Raw genomic sequence first — 14,225 nt, 5'->3', positions numbered from 1 at the left:
TAAAAAGTTGAATGTGAACGTGGACAATGGGGAAATTATGAAGGTAACTGGATACCAAGGATGGATTATAGTGAATAGTAAGGAAGGTGGAAGAAGTGTTTATGGAAGCCAAAGTTGGAAAGTAGGACTGGATCGTGGAGCGAGCCTTTCTTATGTGAGGAAAGTGTGGATGTTGAGTGTAAGTGAAAGAAAAAAAGGTTGGAACTGCTGGAATACATCGTTATCTAGTTGTATCTGGAGTAAAAAGGATGGAATGATTATGACAAAGTATATCCAAAGGAGAAGGTGTTTTAATGTAAGCTTAGGTGAAAAAATTAAATCCTAATGTTTTGAGATGATCTGGTCTTACGGAGTGAATGAAGTACAGGGGGTTGATGGAAAGAGGGAAGGAGGGGAACAGAGAAATTACTAAATAAATTAGAGAAAGGATTACTGAAGCAGAAGGGAGCGACTCTATCCAGGAAGATAGATTGAGCTTTCAAGATAAAGGTCATCAGTGGGTGGGATGGCTTGCTCAAAGCTGACAAACTTGCACCTTTTTGTATATGGATATATGTATATATGTTGATAGATACAACATATTAGAAAATTATATGGAACAGCTTCCGTCTACAAGGACCTTTTTTGGAGCAGAAATTTGATTTTTGTTTCGATTTATACATTCGAAAAAAGAACGTAAGCATTACTACTTTCATGAAGCTAAATAGTAATTTCACAGATACAACGAAGAAGAAGACACATATATAATATAGACACACCCTAGAGGTGGCGGATCCAGAAGATGCTATGCTTTCTGGTTATCAGCAAGTACTTTGAAATGAGGTCGTTACATTTGTGCCATTTTCTACAGAGACACTACGGGTTTTAATGGAACGTGGTTAAAGCGTTCCTCGCCTCTTAATCGAATCCGTTCTTCTCGCCGGTGAGGCGAGTATAATTATCATTAGACCACAAGGTAATTTTATATCTATACACACAGTTTAGATACATAATGCACTTTAATTTTCTAGCGGACGCTCTCAAGTCTTTCGACCCAACTGTAAAAGAATATTGTTACCTTGTTTTCAGGTACATTTAAATGTCTCGCATGAGCATAGAATGTAAAACTTGTCCATCAAAATTCGTTCTTTCCTTTGTCTGTTAAATTTAAATTTGAACTTCTAAAGTAGCTCATGCAGTATTACTTGTAAATACCGTCAAGTTTTTTACATTTAATGCATTACAAATTGAGGGTAATTTAATTTCAGAAGCAAGGTATCACCAGTTAAAATGTTTACAGCAGTTAATAGTCGAGTGCGGAATTGATATATAAAATGTGAATGTGGTTACGATAATAGATAGGATATACTTCTCTGTGTAAGAAAAAAAATATTTTTAGCTATTTCTCGTATATAAGATGTAATTAAATATTTTTAACCGTTTTATGTTCATGTATATCTACTTCGAGCGTCAAAGGTTTTCTCCTTTCAGTTTACAGGTAGACGGTAAAAGTTAAAGATATCAAAAATTAAAATGTTTAAAATATGTAAATAGTCGAGTGGGGAAATTGATGTATAAAGGGTGAATGGGGTTACGATAATAGATAGGATACATTTCTTTTGTACAAGGAAAAAAGAATATTATTAGCCACTTCTCGTATTGAAGAAGCAGTTACATATTTTTTTTAAACAAAAGGAAATAGGTTCCGTTGTGTTTTCATGGATATCTGCTTCGGGGGTCGAGGGTTGCTCGTTTCAGTTTGCAAGTAGAGGGGAATATTCTAATGCTAATCTCTGCTTCAGGGTCAGTGTTTGGAGTTTAGTGATGAGGCACGCTGCCCAAGGTCGTTGTTCTTTTTAAGAAGAGAGGGGGTTTGATGGAAGGGCAGGGGTGGGGGCCGGGTCGGGGGGTGATGTGTAGGCTCTTCTTGCATACGAAGTTGAGACGGAGGTGTCCGATTTGCGTTGATGCAGTGCAATAAAATATAAAATATTTTGCCTTTTGTCGCAGAAGTTTAAACGCCCAGACAATGGATGAATATTGAGTGCAGTTTATTGTGTTTGGTACCTCTTTGAAGCTTAAAAAAACGTAGAAGATTCAGATTAGCTGAATTAAATAAAAAAAGATGTTTATTTAAGTTGAAGAAAAAGTAAAACACATTTGTTAAACGGTCATATAACTTCTTGATTCCCGAGATATCATAGGTTGAATGTCTCCGGTGGCGTGCTATATAAAGTTCTTGGGCTGATACAAACTCAGAGTTAGGCTATCTCTGTGATCAGGAAGCTTTTAGGATTTGAGTGGTCTCGCCAGAACAACCATTTAGTACCGCGGATATTAGTATGTTTTGTAGGAAGTGGGGCTATTTTTAAGAAACGGAGATTGTGGTGTTCGTGTGTGATGGTCCCAAAAAGCTCCTGGGCCTTGAGGGGATTTATTGTTCCCCTTAACTGACGGTCTTTGAATCATGCTTCGGGAACATTGGCATATCCAACCAACATCCAAAAGCTTTCTTTCGTGGCAGTGCGCTGCTGTGTTATATAAGCACTGAAGTAGTGGTCTGCTGAATATCATCAGACCGTGCGGAGACGGGAACGTCAATTTCACCTCTATAGTCTTGGGGTCAAGGGGTCTTAAGTCCACGTATAACGTTAGATGTTCTGTAGATTTGAGAGAATGTTGCCATTGTCCTAATTCAGCACGGCAAGACCGAAACCTCAGGCACTAGGAATTTAGATACATAAAATAATGTTTTAGCGTACAGAAGTATTATTTTATTTTTTTTTTATATTGTCACCTATTATTTCGAATTATATAGTTGTAATCTTATTTTTCTCCGGCCTTCAGCTTTCTTCTCAAAGAAGAATGCGCCCTTAGAAATGGTCAAATCCCAATTCCTTGAACATGATGATGTTCATAAAGACGGCTTGAACTATTTGCAGATGTGTCTAGTTTTAAATCAGTAAAGAAAATTGCATTGTCATCCTGTGATTAACAATATTAGAGTCTTCAAGTTTATAAGTGAAAACCCTGTGGTCAAGAAAGTTCAAGAGTGAGTCTTATGCATTTGTTGTCAGCACAAAACTATTCATTTCTGCTGGGTTCCTTCTCATGTATTAATGAGGTATAAAAGATATAAAAGAATTGGGGACAGTGTGGAAATGTTTGAAGTTTTAGTTCGACTGGTTATCGGATGGACCTACCTCACACATAATTGAAATATAGATGGTCTCTTTACGACAGGTTACAGTCGGTTGAGCACATTCTGGTACGATTTTTAAGCGGCAGGAGAAAGTCAGGCCGTCACCAGAAATCTCCTAAGTTTTACTTTTGCCCCTTATTACAGTTTCACATAGAAATTCGTGTTTATAACTACTACAAATTAAATTATTTAAAATTAAATTATTTAATTTTGAATAATTTTTAAAATGTATGAATGTGAATGAAATTGCTCAATTAATATGTATAAGTATGTGCTTGTCTGTGATTTTTTGATAATTGTTTTTAATAATTCATTCATATCTTCATTGACATGAGGGCGTTGAACAGCATCCCCCGGTTCCAGGACGGGTTGCAAGATCGAAAGTCCGTAAATTCATTCAGAATCAAGCGATAAGAACTCTCACATTTAGTTCCTCACATCATGGAAAACAACTCTTGATTGGTTGACGTTTTTTTGGTTTCTTGGAAACTTTTATCGTAATTTTTGAAAACCCATCAAAATTAGTAATTTCCACACAACTACACAAGACCATATTATTCATGCATCCCTTTCATCTTTGTGCTCCAATCGGCTTGTTGGAAGTGAGCTGTTTATGACGTGCCATTTGTTTATGATTAGGATCTTCCTTCTTTGATATCTATAACTTTTCTTTTTTCCCTCTTTCCTCCTTATTTTTTTCAGACATTTGTAATCACCCCACTTCCAAGTGCATGGATCTGTTAGTGTATTTTATGAGGTTTGTACATAATATACAGATAAAATTGGTAATAACAGATAATGTTTAATTCTCTCCCAGGGAAAAAGATATCTCTGTGTTAGTTTGGTATGGTTATTTGAATTATACACGAATATCAGTATGCAGGGCGCGTACACAAGTGTCTGAAGATGCTTACAAAGAAACTGGATCTTCTGTGATAAATTCAGTGTAGTTGAAGGTCAATAGGTCATTGCGTCGTTGGTGGGGTGAGTCCCTGTTTGCTTATATATCAGTTTTGATTACAGATAAAACAGGTAAAAATTAAAGATGCTGAAGAATTGTAATCGTTTGCGTAGGCTAAATGCCGGCAGGGGTTAGATAAAACGAAAAAATAATGGCTATTGACCAGATTAATAACCAAATTGACCTAACTACAAAGTGAATAATTCCCCTGTTCGGAAACTGAAGTGGTTGTATTATGCTTTGACCACCCACTGGCTAATTAACTGTACATAGACATCTTTCAAGATCTGCTGTATCTATGATTTAAAAGTGCGTCCACCTGTGTTGTGTATGTGAATTTTAGTAGGCAGTTAAATAGGAAAAAAATGTATGTTTAACGATCGATCTTGTTTTTATTTGTACAGTGTAAGAGGCAGCTTAGAAGCACAAGACATTTCTATGTAGATAAACTTATAATAGTGAATGCATGTAGTTAAATACACTGTAAAGGAGAGGAAAGTAATGTAGTTAAAGGAGAGGAAAGTAATGTAGTTCCTTAATAACGAACCTTGTCCAGCCAGACGAGTTGGAGTGTCCTCGTGAATGAAATGTTCAAAAGTAATGCTATTATTTGATTTCGAGATATAATTAATGTTTATCTATCACATGAAAATGTGATGGATAAATCTTTAATATTTTAATTATGGGCTAATGGAAAACAGCTACATTCTCGGTGAAAATTTACTTTTGATCATTGCGACGTAGATAATTAACAGTGTTAGTGTCCGTAGGAGATAAGGCTTCAGAAAATAAATGATATTTCAGTAATAACTCTATTAAATGAGAAGAAACGAAATGGCCTTTGTACTGGACATGTCTATTAATGCTCGGCTCATTTGTAGAGTGAGAGTGTAGGTAGACGTTATAAATTACGTACGTATACTGTTTATAAACATAAACAGTAAATCTTTATTGCAGGTATTTGTTTATGTAGGCTGTGTTTTAGTTTTATTACAATTAAGCCATTGTTATTGTAAAGCTGAAACGAGCATCTACATATTTAAACAGAACGTAATGAAATGCAATTAAATGATTTACAGTAAAATAAAAATGATTAAATTACTCAAAAGTAATAAAGAACCGTGAGAAAAGTACATAAAAGATTAAGAAATTGATGCACTCGATCGTGCACTTTGTTTTAAAGATAAAGTACGTTTTTAAACATAATAGTTTTCGGTTCACTTTATCCGACTCCTTGAATGATTGGATCTTTCTTTTTGATCCTCCTTGGATCCCTTTTCTAATTCATATGTGATTAGATGAACATTTTCTCTTGATTAATTTATTCCCTCTGTTCAGTTAAACCAAATTTACCTTTGAATGTAATTGCTGTATTTTTTACTGTGCAATTTAATTAGATTTCGGATGATATCTCGTAGGTCAGAGAGGATATTTGTTCGTGGCAAGAAGAAAGCTTCTGTTCATCGTGTTTGCAAATCCTCCTATAAGGAATCTTTTACACATCGAACTGTAGTAGTTTTGTAAAGAATTTAGAAACATAATAAAGTAAGCTTAGCAATGTCTGATTTGGTCTAAAATACTTATAGATTTATATTATTGAAGACTTCGGTTTTTTGTGGTTTCCAAGGAAAATTCCCGATAAACAGATGTAGTTTATCCACTTTCATGAAGTTATGAACATCAATTCCCGATCATTTGGAAAACGCTCTATTAGGTAGTGCTAGGGATAGAATATGCACTTCTAGCCTCTAGATTCTTCTGTGATAATCGGCCTAGGTTTTCTCTGCAAATGATTGTCTCCCTGGAATTCATGGTTTGTTTGGTTTAAGTTTTTTTTTTTAATTTCAGACGACTGTCATTTTGCCACGCAAGTTTGTTACGAGTTGCATTAACCTTAGTAAGTTTTACTTGCAAACTGTTTTAAGTATGATTTTAAATTTAATGTTCAGTTTAGTTTAACAAGAATGGAGCTACGAAGGAAAACGAGACGCCTTTACCATCAGTTCATTCTTGGATTGGTGAATTAAGTATGGTCAACCGCAAAGGTCATCGACGCGGAACTCGTCAGTCTTAAAGCAATAATGTGGATTACCTCTATACGGAAAAATATTCGTCTTATAATTTAAGTGGGTTTACGAGTGTATCGTATGGAGAAATAGCGTACCTACCCAGTAAAAAATGGCAATGTTCAAGCAATTTTTCCCTTTGAATTTAAATTTTGTCAAACACGGTTTGCTCTGTATGTATTTTTGTTTGGGAAAGTTAAACGACGAGTTTTTTTACTCGTAGACTTCGTGTTACTGAGAAAATTAAAACAGTATCCGCCCTGCGTTTTATGTAGCTATTTTTCCAGCAGGATAGATATTGTAATACCATATACTTTGTTGTATTTTGGCAACTTGAACGTTATGATAAAAATATCAAGAAAAGGAAAGTTAATCATTCACAAATGACAGGATAGCTAAAATCATGATGTGCATAAAGAAATTGATAGCATATAAAGAAGAAAAACGGCCTTTTGTCTTCGCATAGATTTCTGTTCAGTTTTGAGCGTGACCTGCTTGTCGCAACTCATAGTCAGTACTTTGTTCTTATTACTTCTGTTTTTCGTGGACTGATATGTGATGTATTCTGTTAAGTAAGCTTTGTAAATCTCGTGGTGTGAGATAACATTCCCTTTTAACACCCCGCTATTTACCGCCAATTTACGTGACAACACCCCATCAACATTAAATGTACATCTACTTTGTTCAGTTATAATTTCAGTTATTTTATATATTTAGTAGGAATGCATCCTTGTAATCAACCAAGGCACCAGAAGGGAAATTTTAAAAACCATACGCTGCTTCGAAATAAGTCTTAACACTAATATATGATTAAATAATCAGCCTTATTTCATTTATCATCAAACCGCGATGGTATCGAGAATTATTGTTGTATGGGAGAATTTACAGTAAAAGTACGCACTCTTGTCTGAACGGATCATTTCTGTCAGAAAATCAGCAGTTGATAATAAATCCACAGGGCAGGACAAAACACTTAGCAGTCAGGTCAGTGGGTTCTCCGATGCAAGAGCATACCCGAGTGTCCATAATCCTTAAATGAAAAGTGCATGAATGCTTCTATTTTCCATTATCTAAAGTTTCAGTAGACCACACTTAGGATATTTTGAAAAGCGGTTCCTTTTAAACACTGGAAAAGTTTTTTTTAAGTTAAAATCCACAAGAAATGCAAAAGATTTTTCGAAGAAAACCATAATAAGAAACTAAAGATCTGGATCAAGTATACGGTTGTAGTATCCTTCATTACACTGCTTCGGAACAAGACCGGTTTTCTAACTTGCTCGTGAATTGATATTTATAATTTTATTCTAAACACAAGTATTTGGGTTGGGGGTGGGGGTCGGGTAACAGGATGCAAGGGAAATACACAGAGGAAGGACTTATTGCAATAGAATACTCACATTGACTGAATGCTTGTCCAGTGAGAATGCTCGAGTAGTGTGTGTGTGTGTGGCGTGACAGGGTAACGGAGCCTTCAAAGTGTATTGCAGGATTAAAGATACCTTCGGATACCCCAACGTCCACGACTGTTTGTCCCAGCCCTCGAAGCCCCTATATCCTTGAGAGACACACAGAGAGAACAAAGACCCTTTTGTCTCTCTCTCTCTCTCTCTCTCTCTCTCTCTCTCTCTCTCTCTCATGGGACCTTGTTGCTGGGTCTTGCTCCACTTGAAAGACAAACATACACTTGTTTGTTGCGTTCTTTCCCATTTTCTTGTATGTCAACAGTAGCTTATTCTCGGAACAGTATTATGAATTCATTTGATTAATTCTTCAATGCTTTAAAACTAAATTGTTTGTAAAATGTATGGAGTGCATTTTTCCGCACTTAGTTTGATAAATTCAAAACTTTTTTGTTCTGTCATACGGGCGTATGTCATGATATCAATATTTTTCAGCCAGTGAGTTTTCAGCTGTAACTAATAAAGTTAGGTTTATTGATGAAATTAGTAATGTAATTTGTTCCAAAATATATTTATAGCTTCCAAACTAATGGGATTGTTTGATTAGTAGTTATGTTGATTATTATATATATATATATATATATATATATATATATATATATATATATATATATATATATATATATATATATATATATATATATATAAATATATATATATATATATATATTATATATATATATATATATTATATATATATATATATATATATATATATATATATATATATATATATATTTATTTAGAATGTCTTTTCTTCGTTAGATAATTTTAATGTCAGTTGCTTAGAGACTGTCTTTCTTATTAGATGTTTTCCAATATTTTCGTTGTTTACATTTTATGGCTTATATGATTAATTTGATATTTATGAAATTTAGGCTCTGAAGCCAATCAATGGGGCACTTTCGGCCATTCAGCGCTTCAGACTGCGAAAAAAGAGAGCTTGTATGGTTGGACAGCAATATAAAACGATCTAGAAAATAAGAGAGATAAAGTACAAGTTAGAGAGGTTGGACAGCAAGATTGAAGAAAGGAAGCGGGAATGGAGATAGAGTAAAAGGCTAAAAAGTGGCTGCCCTTAGAGGCCGAAAAATCCCCTTTTGTAATGCCTACACTTCACCATGTGAGGTGTACTGACGGCACCATCTTCCTAAGGGGCCTTGCTGAGGTGGAGCCTCTGAAGCGGTGCTCGTCCGTAGGGATTTATCGCTGCCGCATCTCTTGAAAAGTAGATGACCTCGTTGTTTGTAGCTAGCGAAGTCGGCGTGTAGCTCAGATCTATAATCCATTCGCCTGCACTCGATTCTTCGTTTTTTCGAATACTTGAAAGTAGATTTCTACCCCTGCAGCCTCAGCTGGCTGCTGACAGACAAGTTCGAAAGAATGCCTAGATTTATAACTAATAATTCCCTTAATGGTGTGGTGTCAGTACACCTCACGTGGTGCCCTGTAGGCATTACTAAAGGTTGTTCGTAGCGTCCCTTCTACCCCTTGCTGCACCCAGTTTTCGTTTTCTGTAAAAGAAGACTATTGTACCGGCTTTGTCTGTCCGTCCGCACTTTTTTCTGTCCGCCCTCAGATCTTAAAAACTACTGAGGCTAGAGAGTTGCAAATTGGTATGTTGATCATCCACCCTCCAATCATGAAACATACCAAATTGGAGCCTTCTAACTTCAGTAGTTTTTATTTGATTTAAGGTTAAGTTAGCCATAATTGTGCTTCTGGCAACGATATAGGAAAGGCCACCACGGGGCCTTGGTTAAAGTTTCATGGGTTGCGGCTCATACAGCGTTATACCGAGACCACCGAAAGATAGATCTATTTTCGGTGGCCTTGATTAAACGCTCTACAGAAAACTCTTCTGCGACGAAGAAACTTCGACGTATTTTTCACTTGTTTAGCTTTTCACTTTACCTCCATTCCTGTTCCATCCATCTTGCTGTCCAGCCGCTCCAACTCCCTCATTTCAGTATCTTAAGCTCTGAATGGCTGAACAAGCCACAGTGCTTGGCTTTAAAACCATTTCATAAATCAGTCAAATAAAATGATTAACTAGAAGAGGGAATTAAGAAAATGAAGAGGAGAGAGTTGAGTATCTTCTGTTGTTATATTTTGCGATTTTGTTTCTGTTTTAAAAAAAATATTCAAGTATCCTGCATTGCCTGGGAAAGCCATTGCCCATGAATGAGCCAACGGGTCGATTCTCAGGGCCGGAAGCGCCATGAATAATCAGATCTAATCATGCATTCAGATACCGGGAAGCGGTGGCGAAGGTTAAGCTCGATTTTGATATCAACTCGTGTAAAGAAAGCAGAGCGGAATGGTGAAGAAGAATTGTAACTTTGCGTTAGACTCGAAAACGAAAATAGTGATAAGTTTTATCACTTTCTTTCATATAAATAGGTTTATATGAACGATGGGTTTTGGTTTTTCATCGGTAGTATGGTTTCAAGTGACAAAAAGTTAAGTTTTAAGTGTTCATAAAAAATTAGCTAATGGATCTGTCCTGTTGTTTTGTGGCATTAATTTTGATTTTTTTTATATTTTCTTCCATCTCTGAATGCTGCCCGCTCTTGTAGTTGGTTGAAGTGATTTGCTTAATTTTTTCTGACCTAGGCTTAAGTTAGGTTGTAGACAGTGGCTTTATCCTCAGGATCATAGGTGAATTGACAGTTATTTATTTTTTTTTTTTAAGATATTTTCCGAGGACGAAAGTTTCAAAAGCCCGCTAGGGCCCCCTGTCTACATACCATGAAGTGAACGTCTCGAGATTACAGATTTATAAATACTTAATTAACCAAACGATTCGGTAAAATGTGTTATTGGTTCAATTTAAGCTTCCCAGATATCGACCATGAGCAATTATAAATGCACGTAGCTACAGCAGGCAAGTGGGGTGCGGTTGGTATTTCTGATATCTGACACTCGGTGTCAATGGTTACGTAACCTCTTACCCAACGACATGGGCTGTATATAGATGGCTGAAGAAATATCATGACGTCTACGTGAATTTATTAGGCTATTCGCATATTTTCATTTGAGACAGTCTTTTGGAGTTGTTATTATCTGATGAAAATATGACAGCCAAATTCTATGTTATTTTTATCACCATTTCATTTTGTGTATTTGAGGATTATGATTATATAATCTTTCTGTTTTAGGATTTAATATATTTTCCTAGAAATTAAAATATATGAAATATATCCCTCTAGATTTAACCTATTATAGAATCATTGTCATTTGTTAAGTATTTTTTGTAAGTTGCATGGCGAAACTTAATTTACAACGTCCTCTAGCAGTGGTAGTCTTAGAAGACGAGATTTCTGAATTATGTTTACATATCTTGTTTTGCGTAAAAAAAAGATTCTTATGTAAATTGAGAGGCGGAAGTAAAATTCAACGAGAAGAGTTTTTAACGACCTATTCATGTTAAGCAAGCACGTATTTATAAAGCTCATGGTTATGAAACCTAATTGATGGAAAATCGTGTTTTGCAACATAATTTAGATTTCCTAACAACTCAGTTTATTAAATAACAAACTGGTAAGATATATTTTCCCTTTTTATTATAGGCTCATTCATGTAGTCAAAGCTAAACGCACAAATAGAACTATAGTCGTTGATTTTGCCTTTTATTTCTTTTTCTTCTAAATGTTAATAAAACCATAATACAAATAGATGGATGGCACTCATCTGTAGGCTTTACATTTTCCATAGATAAAACCCAAGCAGTTATGTTTTATAAAAATAAAACGTGGAAAAAAGGTGAAAAAATAGATTTAAAAATCAGAAATTGGCCAAACAGCAAAGTTTTGGATTTAGTATTTGATACTCACTTGAATTGGAAAGCCCATAAAACATTCATGAAATGAAAATGTAAAAGAGCAATAAATTTAATTAAAAAACTATCGAACACTACTTGGGGAGCCGATAGACATACCCTTGCTGTACTGTAATGTATGGGTCAGCATCTGACGCAACGCTGAAAACGCTGGATCCAATTCACAACAGAGGCCTGAGAATATGTTCGGGAACCTTTAGATCATCACCAAACTCATCTTTTCAAGTTGAGTGTAGTGAACTACCACTGTAGAGAATTAATAACATTGAAAAGTGCCCTAAGGATTCAGATATGTGGTTCACCAACAAAAAAATTATTTGAATTAAGAGATGTATTTACAAACAATCATTCACAGCCTTTCCCAGTTAGAGCTAAAAGACTGTGTGAGTCACTGAATATAAATATACAGTTACCTTCAATAGTGAAACTACCCCCCCCCCCCTCGTTGGGTTATGAATAAAATCAGAAATTGCACACACTTAAAATATATTTATCAAAAAGTTACTCACGTACCCCAGAATACCATAGATAGAACATATAAACCGAAAAGGTCCACATTACGCAATATACGCAGACGGATCTAAATCACAATACGGGGTAGGATATGCAGCAGTGTCCCAAGACAAAACATATGAATTCGCTCTACTTGATAATGCCGCAGTATTCACAGCAGAGTTGGGTGCAATTGCATCAGCCATAGAAATAATTAACGAAACATCATTCAATCATCTTGTGAATTCTAGCTACTCGAGAAGCTCTATAGAAGCTATTCAAAGTTACAAATAAAAAAATTATAGAAAGTTAGTAATCCATAAGTTATATAATAATGGGAAAACTATAGAGATATGTTGGATCCCTGCCCATATAGGGATCAAAGGAAATGAAGAGGCTGATAAAGCGGCCAAAGAAGCTCCCCATATGACAAGATCAAATGTAAATATCGCTATTAATGATTATATAACATATAAAAATTGACATTGTAAAAAAATGCGAAATTTATGGAAGAAAGAACCCGAAAGTAGTAAATTAAAACAAGTAAAACCCAGTGTTGGAAAATGGAGAACAACACACCAAAAGAGAGTCATACCCAAGTAATTCTGACGCATCTCCGAATAGGCCATTCTCGTCTATCACACGGACATCTAACGAATAACTCGCATAGGCTAACCCTGCTCCTGAATGCTCTGAATGTAAAGTAGGGATAACAATTAAACAATTACTGTGTGAATGTCCAAAGTATCATCAGTAGCGACTATCAAGTGAAATTTTGTCAGAAACTTCAACATTTGAAATTAATCCAATTATCAGGTTTTTTAAAAATTTAATTTAATTGACAAAATATATTAAAACATTAATATAAGTAAAAACAAATCCTTCGGGCCAGTCCGGTGAGAGTTGATAATCAGCTCAGTAGTCTGGTAAAACTATTTTGATAATAATAATAATAATAATAATAATAATAATAATAATAATAATAATAATTCAGAATAACGACATTGTTTTGTTAGTAGGTATAGTGATTGCTTTTGTGAATGTCTTTTCCTCGTTAGATGATTTGCATTTCCGCTGCTCAGAGGCTTCCTTTCTTATTTGATGCTTTCCAGAATTTTCAAGGTTCTGCTTTTCATGGCTACTAAGATTGAATTGATTTTTATGAAATTTAGGCAGTGAAGCCAGGCGTCATTGTCCCTAGGTGTAACCGAGTACTAGGACCTTTCCCTGAAAAAAGGTGTACGCCATATCTTAAAAACTAACCATAGAATTTTCTTGAAAACAGTTTCATTATGTTTCCCAAACCCAAATTACTATGTTGATGTCATTCTACCGAAGCTAACCTAGGGGCAGGGCAAAAAACCGGAATTGGTGCAATACTAGCATACATCTCAGGAATTTGCAGCCAGACGGGAACTTTTGGCCATTCAGCGCTTGTGGCAAGATAAAAAGAGATCCACGAAATAGAGGAGATGGAGTACAGGGTTCTAAATGTGGAACTACAAGAAAACCCCACGGTTGCGCAAAGTAGCAAGGTTGAAGGAAGGAAGTGGGAATGTAGGTAAAGTACAAGGCTGGAGAGTGGATGCAGCTACGGGCCGTAGGGACACTGCAAATACCCTTTATTTATGCGTTCAGTGCACCAGGTGATGTGCACTGACGGCCCTACCCTCCTAAGGGGTCATGCTAAGATGGAGCCTCCGAAGCAGCCTTCGTCCTCAGGGATTCATACCTGTCGCATCTCTTGTACAGTAGGTGACCTAGTCTTTTATACCTACCGAAGATGGTGGGTAGCTGTCGTTACAGAAAGACTCTCAAAATTACAATCCATTCACCTAGAAAGAAGGTCTAGATTAATAACTAACAAAGAGGGGAGTAAATGGAGAGGAAGAGAAAAAGGGGGAATAAAAGTGAGGAAAAGGAAGCAGTTACTGAGGATTTACCACCAGAATGGAAAACTACTGAAAAGTAGACAATAGCATATAAAAAATTATGTAAAATGCAACGCAGCTGTAATGTTAAATTTTGCTCTTTTGTTTATGTTCAATGCCAGGAAATAAAATAAGAAATATTTTGAACATTGGGGATCTCAGGGCCAGTAGCGTCATGAATAACCAGATCTTATCGTGTATTCAGAGACGGTAAAGAAAGCAGAGCAGAGTAACGAAGCTATCACTTGAAAGAATTTAAAAAAGTTTTAGACACATACAATGAAAATAGTGAT

General features: G+C 35.6%; 1 protein-coding gene across 7 annotated transcripts in view; it reads right to left on the bottom strand.

Annotated features, from left to right (window-relative positions):
• LOC136844394 (type-2 ice-structuring protein-like) overlaps positions 1-7,767 on the bottom strand; it is a 35,961-nt gene extending 28,194 nt beyond the window's left edge. For 4 of the 7 annotated variants that reach the window (XM_067113521.1, XM_067113524.1, XM_067113523.1 and 1 more), the window contains exon 1: positions 7,606-7,767. The gene's annotated coding sequence lies outside the window, so the exon portion shown is untranslated. Of the gene's footprint in view, positions 1-7,109 lie in introns of all 7 variants that reach the window. The other 3 variants (XM_067113526.1, XM_067113527.1, XM_067113525.1) reach the window with 2 other exon arrangements.
• Positions 7,768-14,225: the final 6,458 nt, after the last annotated feature.

The sequence above is a fragment of the Macrobrachium rosenbergii genome, chromosome 12, assembly GCF_040412425.1.
Source record: "Macrobrachium rosenbergii isolate ZJJX-2024 chromosome 12, ASM4041242v1, whole genome shotgun sequence".
Lineage (NCBI taxonomy): Eukaryota > Metazoa > Arthropoda > Malacostraca > Decapoda > Palaemonidae > Macrobrachium > Macrobrachium rosenbergii.
The sequence above is the reverse complement of the archived record's forward strand: the minus strand, read 5'-3'. Positions and strand labels throughout refer to the sequence as shown.